A 14667-nucleotide genomic window follows, 5' to 3' on the forward strand; every position below is an offset into this window, starting at 1 on the left:
GGATAGCATCGTGGTTCCTGTCCTTAAGCCTGGTAAGAACCCCCTGTTTGTCCAAAGCTATCAGCCAATTAGTCTGACAAATGTTGTTTGCAAGTTACTTGAATGGATGGTAGCTCTTTGGCTCAATTGGGTTCTTGAATCTCGAGGTATATTGTCCCCTTACCAGTGTGGCTTCCAAGAGGGATGGTCTCCGATCAATCATTTACTTCACCTGGAATCCGCAGTTTGGCAGGCTTTTTCCCAGCGCCGCCATTTGGTTGCAGTATTTTTCAACCTTCGCAAGGCCTATGACACGGCTTGGTGCTATCACATCTTACACTTCATCAGTGGGGTCTTCGGGGCCCACTCCAAATTTTTATCCATCAGTTCCTGTTCCATCAGTCGTTCAGGGTTCGGGTTGGTACTGTTTTTAGTTCTCCATGGACCCAGGAGAATGGCATCCCACAGGGTTCCGTATTGAGTGTACTTCTTTTCCTGGCCTCTGTCGGTCCTTTGGTCACCCCTGCTCTGTATGTGGATGACTTCTGCATTTGGGTTAGTTCCTCTTCTATGGCCTCTGCAGAGTGGCAGCTCCAGGGAGCTGTTGGTGTGCCTCTGCATGGACCCTCTCACATGGGTTTCAATTCTCTCCTTTAAAATTGTAGGTGGTCCACTTCTGTCGCCGTACTATGATCCACCCCAATCTGGAGCTCTATCTCGATGCACAACAATTACCTGTGGTCCCATAGTTTCGTTTTCTGGGTCTTCTTTTCGACAACAAGCTCGCCTGGCTGCCTCATATTAGACTTCTGAAGGTAGGACGTTTCCGTAAACTCAATGTCCTTCACTTCCTTGCCCACACCTCTTGGGGTGCGTACCGCTCCATCCTTCTCTGCCATTATCGGGCTTTAGTGCTGTCTCTCTTGGACTATGGTTGTCAAGTTTATGGTTTGGCTGCTCCTTCCACACTGTATCTCCTGGATCCGGTCCACCATCATGGTATCCGTTTGGCCACCGGTGCCTTCCCTACTAGCCCTGTTGATAGTCTCCTGGTTGAAGCTGGGATCCCCCCCCTTTTCTGTTCGGCAGTCCCAGCTTCTGGTTTCTTATGCAATTGCTGTCCGTTCCTCTTCCACTCATTCTTCCATTCTTCCTATTCTATCCTGTTCCCGTACCATGGACGCCACCCACCTGATTCCCGCCCTTGGGCGGGTTTACCAGTTGGGCTCCGCCTTGCATCTCTTCGCCGTGATTTTCAGCTTCCTTCTTTGTCCTGTCTCCCACCTTCCCTCCCCAACATCCCTCCCCCTCTCTTGATTAGTTCTTTGGCCCCAAATTCGGATGGATCTCCACTGAGGTCCAAAAGATCCCATTCCCACCATGGTGTTCCGTTGTTTTTTCCGCCAAATTTTGTGGGAGCTTCGGGATGCTGTTGTTTTCTACACCGATGGCTCTAAATCTGCTGATCATGTGGGATATGCCTTCACATTCTCTGCTGGCATGGAAAATCATCTCCTGCCTCCTACATGTGGGGTGTATACTGCAGAACTGATGAAAATTTCCCTGGCCCTTACCTTTATTAAAGAGTCCCAACTCAACAGCATTTTGTTATGTACGGACTCAATGAGTGGCCTTCTGGCTATTGACTGGTGTTTTTCCTGCCATCCCTTGGTCTCGGCCATCCATGACCATCTCGCTGATCTTCACCGTGATGCTCGTTCCATTGACATCCATTGGGTCCCTGGCCATGTGGGTATCCCAGGTAATGAGCTTGCTGGGGCAACAGTCACCTACCCCCCCACCCCCCCACCCCCCCACCCACCACCCCACCCCCGTGCTGTAATCCCTCCTGCAGCGGATTTATGGCTTCACATCAAATCTCACTTTGCCCAATCATGGGCCATCTTTTGGGAGGCTACCTCCCTGTCTAATAAACTTCTTGTGATTAAGGTGACACCTGTCCCGTGGTGTTCTTCCTTTCCTTCCGCCTCTCCCGAAAGGCCTCAACCACCCTGTGTCATCTCCACATTGGCCATACCAGGCTGACTCATGGTTTTCTTTTGCGTAATGAGCCACCCCCACTTTGTGGTTGTGGAGCCTTCCAGTCAGTAGCCCACATTTTGGTGGAATGCCCACTTCTTTTGGCTCTGCGTACTAAGTACAGACTTCCCCTCACTTTACCTTTAATGTTGGCTGACGTATCCCGGATGGTCAAACTGGTTCTCAGTTTCCTCCATGAAAGTGGTTTTTATTTTCAGTTTTAAGGTTTTTAGTATCACTCTGGTGTTGGGGCAAGGCAGTGAAGATTGGGTTGTCTCCCGCTGTAAGCTGTGTTTAGAGATTCCCGACTCCCCTCCCTGTCCAAGATCCTCTTTTCTCTCCCTTTTACACTGTTTTTATCACTTTTTAGAATTGGTTAGTCTCCTTTTACAATACGCACTTCTACATTCTAGCGGTTGAACGCTTTTAAATAGCAGGTGGTCTTCCCTCTACTGCATCAGAGGTGGGATATTTCCTTCCTCTAGCATAGCCTTGGGGTTGCTCTCTTGCTAACTTCCCTCATTTTCTTTTTACCATTGACAACATGACTGTACTTTTATGCTTTTTAGTCTTTTACCTTTTATCGTTCTGATTTTTCTGAGATGTCAAACTGTCTGAATGGACCACATTTGGAACAAGCGACTGATGACCTCGCTGTTTGTCCCTTCAACCCCATTCAACCAGCCAACCATCACCTTCGTTCACATTGCCAGCCAAATACTGGGGGTGAAAATTTTCCACCATGAGAATGACTTACATCCAAGTCAAGAGGCATCACACAGGTGTGTGTTACCAACCTCGTCTATGGAGATAGGTCCAATTCACCACAGTCGTAGAAGTTTTTGAGTAGTAGCCCTACTGCTGTGTTAACATTGCCAAGTACTGTAAACATTCTTCTGTCTGTATAGTAATTTTACTCCAAGTCGCATGCAAGACTGGAACCAACACACTTCCTCCATCATTTGTCCACAAAATTCAAATGCTCAGTGGAGACAAGGTGTTTATTTATTTTGATCCACTGATAAACATTTGCTTGCTGTGAATTTCTTCATGAGTAAAGCTGATAACTGAATACGTGACTGAAGCCTCTTCAGAGATGTTGGGATTCTTACACTTAATGCCAATACATATATTCCCAAATGGTATTTGTGGATAATAATAAGTGTAGGGTGAACCCAGCAGTTCACAGCTACAGTGCTACAAGTAGAAATAATTTCTCCCTCCTGGTTCAAAATGGAGTTTTGTATTCAGGTGCAAAAGATTATAACAGGGTGCCAGTAGACTGCAGGAAGAAAACTGAACATTTCCAACTATCCATATAAACGGCAAGTTGACATATCCAGACCTTGTGGATCTGTTAAAAGCAAGTGACCAGACAGTGTAAAAACAGTCAAGCTAAGACACTAAAAGTAAGTGGTCAGTTGTTGTGTGTAAATAATCGAGCTGTGAAAGTGAAAAAAAAAATTGCAAGTACCCAGTACATGTGTCAAAGCAAATAAGCTACTGTACATTTGTATTTTAGGACAAGTAAAGTTCCAAAGAGCAGCAGTGGTTTTTAATGGCAGGCTCTGGGGAAATTGCTTTGTCACCACCATATAAGTCCAGTGTGATCAAGAAACTAGCCACAGATGTAAGCATACAATCTGCTAGTGAAAGAAGAATGTACAAAGTTAGTATACTGATGTGCTGCTATAGAACAAACCAGAGCTACTCTCTGTGGGGACGACTCATTAATTGTACAGATAAATATCAGTCCTTCAAAAATAAAACTGATGTTCTCAGAGTTTTGTTAGAAATAAATTAAATTATTATATTATGTACCAGTGAACCTGGCAGTGCTTCATAATTGCTAAATAAGTGTGGGAATCGGGTATGGATCCTAATCTCCTTCCCCGCCCCCTCCTCTCTGTGCACCTCCTCTCTACTCCCCTCCCCCCCCCCCCCCTCACCTTTTCTATATTCTCTCCACCTTTCTCTCTGACCTCGAGTCTTGTTTGTTACTACAAATTCAGATTTCATAGTAAATAAACACATCATTCTTGTTTACTGTAAGACCAACTGCAAGGCATAAAACAAAACAGCACATTACTGTGTTCAGAAATTTATATAATGAGAAAGAACATGTAATGAAGAAACAATTTGTGTAACAGTTCAAGTGCCCTCTATTATAGTTGAAACGGACTGGGAAAAAGAAAACAAAATTGTACCTTTTCACAGGGGAACATGGCAAACATTTTCTTTCTCACAGTCCATTTTAACAGAAAACCGGTATGTTGATCTTTAAAAAAATATATGGTCTATGACTGACTGAATGTTTATTAGGGTAATGAGTAAGAATTTGAAATAAATTGGTCAAGAACTTTATGAGATTTTTGGTAACCATGTTTCCCTATTACATATTATATTTATCTAATAACAAAGATGATGTATGTGACTTACCAAACGAAAGCGCTGGCATGTCGATAGATCGATAGACACACAGACAAACACAAACATACACACAAAATTCAAGCCTTCGCAACCAACGGTTGCTTTGTCAGGAAAGAGGGAAGGAGAGAGAAAGATGAAAGGATGTGGGTTTTAAGGGAGAGGGTAAGGAGTCATTCCAATCCCGGGAGTGGAAAGACTTACCTTAGGGGGAAAAAAGGACAGGTATACATTCGCACACACACACATATCCATCCGCACATACACAGACACAAGCAGACATTGGTAAAGGCAAAGAGTTTGGGCAGAGATGTCAGTCGAGGCAGAAGTACAGAGGCAAAGATGTTGTTGAATGACAGGTGAGGTATGAGCGGCGGCAACTTGAAATTAGCGGAGGTTGAGGCCTGGTGGGTAACGAGAAGAGAGGATATACTGAAGGGCAAGTTCCCATCTCCAGAGTTCTGACAGGTTGGTGTTAGTGGGAAGTATCCAGATAACCCGGACGGTGTAACACTGTGCCAAGATGTGCTGGCCGTGCACCAAGGCATGTTTAGCCACAGGGTGATCCTCATTACCAACAAACACTGTCTGCCTGTGTCCATTCATGTGAATGGACAGTTTGTTGCTGGTCATTCCCACATAGAAAGCTTCACAGTATAGGCAGGTCAGTTGGTAAATCACATGGGTGCTTTCACACGTGGCTCTGCCTTTGATCGTGTACACTTTCCAGGTTACAGGACTGGAGTAGGTGGTGGTGGGAGAGTGCATGGGACAGGTTTTACACCAGGGGCAGTTGCAAGGGTAGGAGCCAGAGGGTAGGGAAGGTGTTTTGGGGATATCATAGGATGAACGTTCGTAACCTCTTGGTTCATCACTATGAAATCCCCAAACCACCTTCCCTACCCTCTGGCTCCTACCCTTGCAACTGCCCCCGGTGTAAAACCTGTCCCATGCACTCTCCCACCACCACCTACTCCAGTCCTGTAACCCGGAAAGTGTACACGATCAAAGGCAGAGCCACATGTGAAAGCACCCACGTGATTTACCAACTGACCTGCCTACACTGTGAAGCTTTCTGTGTGGGAATGACCAGCAACAAACTGTCCATTCACATGAATGGACACAGGCAGACAGTGTTTGTTGGTAATGAGGATCACCCTGTGGCTAAACATGCCTTGGTGCACAGCCAGCACATCTTGGCACAGTGTTACACCGTCCGGGTTATCTGGATACTTCCCACTAACACCAACCTGTCAGAACTCTGGAGATGGGAACTTGCCCTTCAGTATATCCTCTCTTCTCGTTACCCACCAGGCCTTAACCTCCGCTAATTTCAAGTTGCCGCCGCTCATACCTCACCTGTCATTCAACAACATCTTTGCGTCTGTACTTCCGCCTCGACTGACATCTCTGCCCAAACTCTTTGCCTTTACAAATGTCTGCTTGTGTCTGTGTATGTGCTGATGGATATTTGTGTGTGCGAGTGTATACCTGTCCTTTTTCCCCCTAAGGTAAGTCTTTCCACTCCCGGGATTGGAATGACTTCTTACCCTCTCCCTTAAAACCCACATCCTTTCGTCTTTCCCTCTCCTTCCCCCTTTCCTGATGAAGCAACCATTGGTTGTGAAAGCTTGAATTTTGTGTGTATGTTTGTGTTTGTCTGTGTGTCTATCGACATGCCAGCGCTTTCGTTTGGTAAGTCACATCATCTTTGTTTTTAGATATATTTTTCCCTCGTGGAATGTTTCCCTTATTAGAGTATTGTGTAAAAATATCAAGAAAATCAGCAAAGAACTTTTTGAGTTTTTTGCTAACATTGTTTCCCCTTTCCAAATACTTGGGGTTTGTGGAGGAAAGATCAATATTTTAAACAGTGATAGTATAAGTAATTCTGAATAAAAAATGTTATATGAACATAGGTCTGCAAACGCTTCATTAGGGAGGTATGGGTATTGAAAGGAACTTTAATTCTGCAAAATTGATGTGCACATCGAGATTTTCTTGCAAACAACGCATGGGTACATGCCATGTTTACACTACGCAACATACCATGTATTATGGTCATGTGACATATGTAGCACGTAGTACAATCACCCATTGTTTGCACAGTTGTGCCACGTAAGCTGCAGTGTGTAGAGTACCGATGAAGGATCGGTTAGCTGTGTAGTGTCCGGTGTTAACTGTGTTTGTACAAGCTCTGCTAACAATGCCACATGTCTACAATAATGAGGAATATGCAGATATGGTGTATGTTAATGGATTCTGCAATGGTAGTGCTACCACTGCAAGAGAAGAATACTACAGGCGCTTTCTGACTTGACAATTACTTGATCGCAGGGTGTTTACCAAAGTGTTTATCACTTTGTGTGCAACAGATTCTCTTCCAAGTAGACATTTTTCGTCTGAGCATGCACGTCAACAAACTTTGCAAAAATAGGAAGCCATTATTGCAACTGTTTAGAAAAGTCCTGGTATGAGCATACAAGAATGTCCCTGCGTATGAATGTCCCACAGATACGTGTATGGGAAACATTACATGCGGGAAACCTGTATGCAATTCACATACAGTGTGTCCAAAATCTCCACTTTGATGACAATGCCCAATGACTTCAGTTCTGTCACTGGGTAATTGAGAATAGTCATTTGCTTCCATACGTACTATTGACTGATGTAGCCCAGTTTTCATGACATGGAATAAACAACACACACAATAATCATCGATAGTCACAGGAAAATACACACGCTTCAGTGGATAGCAATTTCCAAGTTCGTTTTGCCATAAATGTTTGGTGCAGCATGATTGGTAGCATTTTGATAGATCCATTTATTATCAATTAGTGATTGATGGGAGAAAGGTACCTGCATTTTTTGGAAAACTCATTTGTGGCAGTATTGGAAGACATTCCTTTAGCCAAGTGAACTGGAATGTACTTTCAATGTAATGGTGCTCCTCGACATGTTACCTTACGTGTGAGGGACCATCTCAACTGCACCTACCTTAATCGCTGGATTGGCCATGGCAGTGCTATTAACTGGCCTCCAAGATCACCTGACCTTACACCTTTAGATTTCTGTTTATGGAGTTGCATGAAATCAGAGGTGCACAAAGTGAAGGTAAATACCCGAGATGAACTGCTTCGTCGCATCATGGACACTGCTGAATTGATTAGGAGCCAACCACAGGCAACTGAACAAGCAACACAACATGTTATCACTAGAGTGCAAAAGTGTATTGAAGTTCATGGTGGAATATTTGAACCTGTTCTGTGAACTGTAAAACATCTGTTCGATAAGTGTTCAAGCCGTTTGTAAAAGATGTGGTATGTCCTTTTCAATTGAATACCTGTAGCATGCATGTTGTAATGAATTATGTACTACATGCAAAGTAAATAAACATTATGTAAAAATGTGTAACATAACTGTACTTCTCTGTAACATTGTTTTCAAGAGCATCAAGCTGTTGATGTTTCCTCCCCAAACACTCTGTATATTAAAAAAAAACATGTAGCCTCTGTTCATCTGAGCCTTTGTTTGAGAGTTGTGAAAAGATTTAAAGTAAATCAGTCAAGTACAGTTCCAGTTTGATTTGTAACATTGTTAAATGATGACTTGTCTTTATACAGGGTGTTTTCGTAAGGGTGTGCAAAAATTTAACAGGACATAGAGGATGCACCACTTGTAGGGAAGCAGCCTACTCATGCCATATAAAATTCATATACTTTCCATTGTGCGCCAGCCCAGTCCGCTGTAACTAGATATGACGTCAAAAATGTTGTGCATTACCTTAAAAATGAAGTAAATAATCTGAAAAGTTAATAGCATGTCAGGAATGATGCTAAAATGATAATGTGTTAAGTTTTAGTTTAGTAACTTAAACAGTTTCCGAAATTTGGACGTTTTACGTAAAAATCATCGACGCAACATGAAGGAGCTAGAAACTTCAAAATTTATATTCAGAAACCTTTTTCATTGTAATTTAATGGAAACAGCATGCTGGATCTCACAAAGTAATATTTTAGTTGAAATTCATGGTTTTCTTTTTTTTGTGTCCTAAAAGTTCAGAAACAAGATAGGTTACGTAAGTAATTAGATAAAGCTAGGATGTTTAGATTTAGGTAGAATGGAGATACGCTATAATAACAAAGATGTGAGGAGTTTCAAAAAGGTAGCTATAAAACTATAGCTGTAGCGTGCAGTTGCCAGGAACAGCCTTGGATGCCATATTACGTAACTCGATATGCACTTAACAGTGAGTTCACATTGGGGTAAAGTGTTAATTATGGAATGACTCCAGTGATTTAGTCTCAGTTTGCGTATGTCGTATTTTCACGTGTTGCCGCAGGACAGACTTTCTACCATTATTAGCGTGGCATTTGATGAGTATTAACATCAAATTTTGGTGAGAATTCACTTTGAACATTTACATCGATGTCAATTATTGAACAGTTTCGTTATCTAGGAATAATAGGATCCACGCAATAGACTCTGAACAGCTCTGATAGTACAATAGCTGATATGGATAATGATTTGTCTGGAATTTTACGCTTTATCGTTTTCAGAATATAGTGAAAATTGTTATAGTAAACTGCATATTCTATGAATCCCAGATATCATCCTAAGTCCTCAGGGCAATGAACTTCAATAATCAATAACTTTTCTCCATCAGAGTGGGCACAGTGAAGTTTAATTGCAGGCATCACATTTTTGCTAATCACTTTCTGGTTGCCAACATTGTAGTTAGAGAGCCTGTGTTGAGAACGGCAAACAAATAATATACATAATACAATATTTACCACCCGCCACCCCACATATGGTGCTAAATGGCCGGGAAAAACACTGCTAAACAGAGTGAAAGTGATTTTAATTATTCAAACTCGGAAGTGAAATGCGACACACAACTGAACAATAGAACAGTGATAAACAGTGTTACATGTGCACATTGATGACGCAATAGGATTAATGATGCCTTGGATTACAATGCATCTGGATTGATGAAGCTGGCTCTGAATCTAGCTGTGCCACCGGCATCGCAAGAAGCCAGCAGTCTCGCCTCACTGCACTCGTCCATTGGGGCCGGAGCCACGCCTGCTGTTGCGCCCCCCCCCCCCTTCCCACACACACACACACACACACACACACACACACACACACACACACACAGAGCAGCTGTCAAGGTGCCATCTGCAGTTCAACATGCTGCACCGCATCAGTAATCCTGGTACGCCGCCCGGCATCGCCATACGTCGTGCAGAAGGAACTAAGTTAAGTGAAAAGCTGTTCAACTTTTTAATAACCTTCGGTAAAAGACTGTCAGTGATGGAACCGCTAAAAGAATCTGAGGTTAAAATTAAATCAGAACCAATGTCTGATGAAGAAAGTGCAAATCCAGACAACAGTTCAAATGTAAATCTTCTTGAAAATAGTGATGTTAAAGTGAAATCTCAACCATTGTCCCCTGACAATAATGTGAAATGAGGCAATGATTCAATGACAGAAACCCCTGTAGTAAAGCAGAAATCAGAGATTGTTAATTTACTGGATGATAGTTTCTCTGATGATTTAAAAATAAAACAGTCATCAGAGGTGGTAATGTTTAAAAAGGAGAAGTTGAATATAACAAATCAATCAGTTGTTTCAGTATATTTTGATGATGCTGCTATTGGGTCTAGTTTTACATCACCTGAGTGTGATGATAAACCAGCTAATGAGCAACCCAAAGACACTGGGGCAATTGATTTAAATGTAATATTGCAGGCAATAGCAGCCAGCCAAACTAATCTGAATAAACGGTTTGAGATAATGGACCATACCTTCAAGGCTGACTGCAATAAGTTGAAAGAGTATTTAAATAACAGAATTTTGGCCAGCCAAACTAATTTTTATAAAAGGTTTGAGGTAATGGACAATACCTTCACGGCTGGTTGCAATAAGTTGAAAGAGGATTTAAAAGCTGAGCTCAAAGCAGAGCTGGACAGTTTAAATTATAAGATTGTTTCCAACCATGTTGACATTAAGGGAAAGGTTGCTCAGCAATTATCTGAGTTGCACAAAATGGTAAAGTATGAAGTTGCTGAAATTCGCAAAGACTTCCAAAAGGAAGATGCAAAACTGGAGCAAAAGTTAACAGAAAAGATAGAGGAGGAATCTGAACTGTGCTCGCATAGATTTAAAGATGTTAATGTAAAAGTGAACATATGTCAAGCAGAGGTAGAAGCACTTAAGATTGATACTACTCATGTTGTGCAAAGAGTAGGTAATGTTGAAATGAAAGTAGAAACTGTTAGCGCTAACATTGCGAAAATTGAGAGTAAAGTAGCTCCAGTAGCTTCTGGTAATGGTAGTGTACAACAAGTTGTAGCTGCAAACGCCGCTTTTATCGGGTGTTGGCAGTTCTTACGGTTCGATCCAGACAAAAATATCCATCTGCTAGATTTCTGGAATGATTTTGAAGATGTGTTTCCATCAGTTTGGTCTGAACGCGAGAAAATTTCATTTGTTAGAAGTCATATGGCAGGTGATGCAATGCGTTGGTCAGCTGATGTCATGTTGAAGTGTAGCACATTAGCGGAATTTAAGACTGCTTTCATTAATGAATACTGGTCTAGTCATAAGCAGAATGAGGTGTTGAGAGAATTTTGGAGTGGGAAACGCTTCAATGCAGGCAGGGAATCAATCAAAGAGTTTGTCAGATCTTGGATTTCATGTCTGTCACATTTGATGAAAAGCTGAAACCTGAAATCGTAATAATAGGTCTTGAAGCTAAATTGCCATGGTATTGGGAAACTAGAATCATATCCACCCCTAGAGACAATCTTGACCGTTTCATTGAATATTTGGAACGTATAGAGCGTGTTGCAGTCAATGAGGTGCAGGCATGTAATAATAGAAACAGTAACAGCACTAATAGTAATTTTAAGAATGAGCAGAATGGCAATGTAAACATCCAGACAGTAGGTGTTCGCCATCCTAATAAAGGTAGGTAATGGAGAAATAATAACCATAATGAACAATGGCAACCTGATGATAGTAATTTTGTTCATAGTGGAAATGTGCAGGTAAACAACAATGTTGAAAGCAATGCTGTTCCCATTAACAATAACGGCAAGAGAGGAAAGAATAGTTGGCAGAGGCAGGAAAACTAGTTCCCGTCTATGAGGACACTGGTGCTCACCAGGCGGTTACTTATCCTAAGCCAGTAATTACAGCGATTGGTAAGACAGATCAAAATACTCAAACCGAGCATTCAGATGATGAGGCGGTGGCATCCAATGATATTAAACCACTCATAGTATTTAGTTGATACCATGTTAGAGATGCTTTCTAAGTGGTAAGAGGAAGAGAAGGCGCAGCAACGTAATGTTAGGGAAGAGCTACAAAGTACTGAATTGTCAGGTGAAGAAGCAGAAGAAGTTCATGCTTATATTTACGATGAGAATGATGTGCTCTTATCTAAAGTGCCTGTGTAGGATGTTGATACTGTGCTGATAGATTTAGGGCAGGAGGTAAGTGAAAATGTAGAGGGTAGCCTGTTGTGGGCCAATGAACCCAGTGGCTGTGACCAGTTGTCACTTGAGAAGAAAACTGATGATAATAATGAAAGGGTTTTAGCTGTAACTAGTGTTATGCCCACTTTGGAGGTGCAGAGTCGCTCCAACCACAATAATTTGGGTCATGTTTAGCAAACTAAATATAATGAAATCGTGGGGTGTTTTGATCTGAAATTAGTAGACCAACTGGAAAAGGCAGCTGAAAATGTGGTTCAGAAAACCCCTACACACCTTGACCTAAATGTAATGAAAACAGATGTCGATCACTTTAGCTGGAGACAAATCCAAAAGGAACCACTGGATGAATTTGAGGAACCACCTGTACAACCTAGAATAAGCCACCCTATAATACTAGTAAATATATTAGGTATCAATGTACGTTCCCTCTTAGACAGTGTCAGTGAGATGAGTGTGTTGTCTCAGTCTTTCTTTGATGCATTACTTAGTAAAGGTAAGCTTACAGTAATGAGGGTATCAGGACTGAGAATAATTGGTGCTACTGGCAAGGCGTCAAAAATGGTAAAGCAAGAAGCTTTGCTACCCTTTAATATTAATGGTAATGTAATTGATCATCCATGCCTAATAGTAAACAATCTCAGTATTGAGGTTCTAATTGGCAAATATTTCTTGTCAAAGTATCAAGATGTTATTGACTTTAAAAGAAGCCAGTTAAAAATGGTCTTGCCAATAACTGGAGTAATTACAGTACCATTTATTGACAAACATATAGTAACTAATGATGAGACTTGGGAGCTGCCTATGCAAGTTTTGAAAAATCTTAGTAAAGGTAGTTTGAACACAGGAGAAGCAGAAACAAAGAAATTCATGTTCGTATACGAAGGACCTTTCAGGATTATAGAAAAACCGCATGGAAATGCATATAGGCTGGAGTACCCAAAGAGTAAAAAAGAATTAGGCTTCAGAAACGTGATCGACCTAAAGAAATTCATAGGTAGTAAATGAATTCTGTAGGGAGGAGGTTGTTCTGTAGCCTCCACACAGTGTGGCAGCTGTGCAGTCCCAGCTGTGTGAGATCTTCTTTCCCCATTTCAGGTGTCACTCATTATTCACCTTTCCTATCCACCGAAGTTTCGACCCCTTCTTTCCAATACTAAAATTTTCCAATATGGCTATCAAGCCAGTAATAAGCCAATGAATTCTGTAGGGAGGAGGTTGTTCTGTAACCTCTATGCAGTGTGGCAGCTGTGCAGTCCCAGCTGTGTGAGATCTTCTTTCCCCGTTTCAGGTCTCACTCATTCTTCATCTTTCCTATTCCCAAGATTTCGATTTGTTCTTCCCATAAGTTCTTTAACTATTCTATCCACCGATTAGTGAAGAAACTACTGGATGTGACAAACCTAATAGTGACAAGTAAACAATAGAGAGGTATGAAGATATGAAGACGTAAATGTATGTGAGTAACAAGTATATATATAGGAAGAACCTCAGTAATATTATAAGTACAAAGGGTTGTTTTGTTGGAAATGGTTCCACAGTAAATTAAAAAGATATGCAAATTCGTTTGTAAGCAGAAGCTGAAGTTGCAGTGAGACCTATTGTCTGCATTAGAGCTAACTGTAAATAGCGGAAGGGATTGCTTAGTGTTATGGAATATATGCAGGTAAGTTGTAATGATGAACTCACCTTGTATAGCTAGGAATGGCAACAAATGGCAATAATAATGGAATTGAAAAGTGTTTGTGATTGAGACGTGAAGGACACGTCCTTGAAGTATTTATGAGGTTGGCGTTGACCATTATTTTGGTTTAGTGTGTGCTAGGACACACCTACACATATTAAGGTCATGAGTTGGAGGCGTGAATGTGACCGTAGGTACCCTAATGTTAGACGAGACAAAGCAGCTCATGGTGTCCAATAGATTTAAGGAATTTAGCATAACGCATATCCACGATTACTTAATGCACTTTAGTGGTAGTCGAGAGAGACTACCTGTGGTTTCAGCATCCGATCGAGTGGAAATGGACTGCCACGTGAGCAAACTGATCAGCTGCAATACACCATAGAAATGAAATCAATGTGCTATCCTGTGCTTTAAATTGTTAATAGAGTGAGTATTACATAAGTACATACACTAGCAACATAATTGAATAACATAAATGCAGACGTGAAACATTATTAATAGCTCAGCATAATTAAACTTCAATGAAATGTGGAACTGATACAGCAGCGAAAGACCAATAAGCTAATTTAGTAATCGACTAATCATAGTGTGTTTTGAACACTTGGCAATTGTGCTCCTATTACCACAAGTTACTCAAATGTACAGAGAAGCTAAAAATGAGAACTAATAATTAAGTATACTCATACCGTCTCTGAGAATGAGATAGTTGATGATGAGTCAGCCTGTAAATAAACACAGATGTCAGGAATGTACCGAGAATTGGTTCAGTTTTCCAGCCCAGAAATAATAATTTGAGATTTAAAGGTTTCATGACTGTATGCCTCGGACATAAATTGTTCTTTAGTACGTGATTAATGGCATATTGAGCCATTAGTTTACTGATTTACTTACAGTAAAGTAACCATGAGACTGAAATAGAAAACCGTTCTGTTAACTTTGTTTCAGTAACGAGTTGATAGGTAAAATGTATATATCCCCATTTGTATTGTGACCCTCCTTTAGTTATTAAGTGAATGGAATCTGAGGCACTCT

This window comes from Schistocerca piceifrons, chromosome X (assembly GCF_021461385.2).
Source record: "Schistocerca piceifrons isolate TAMUIC-IGC-003096 chromosome X, iqSchPice1.1, whole genome shotgun sequence".
NCBI classification, from domain to species: Eukaryota; Metazoa; Arthropoda; class Insecta; order Orthoptera; family Acrididae; genus Schistocerca; species Schistocerca piceifrons.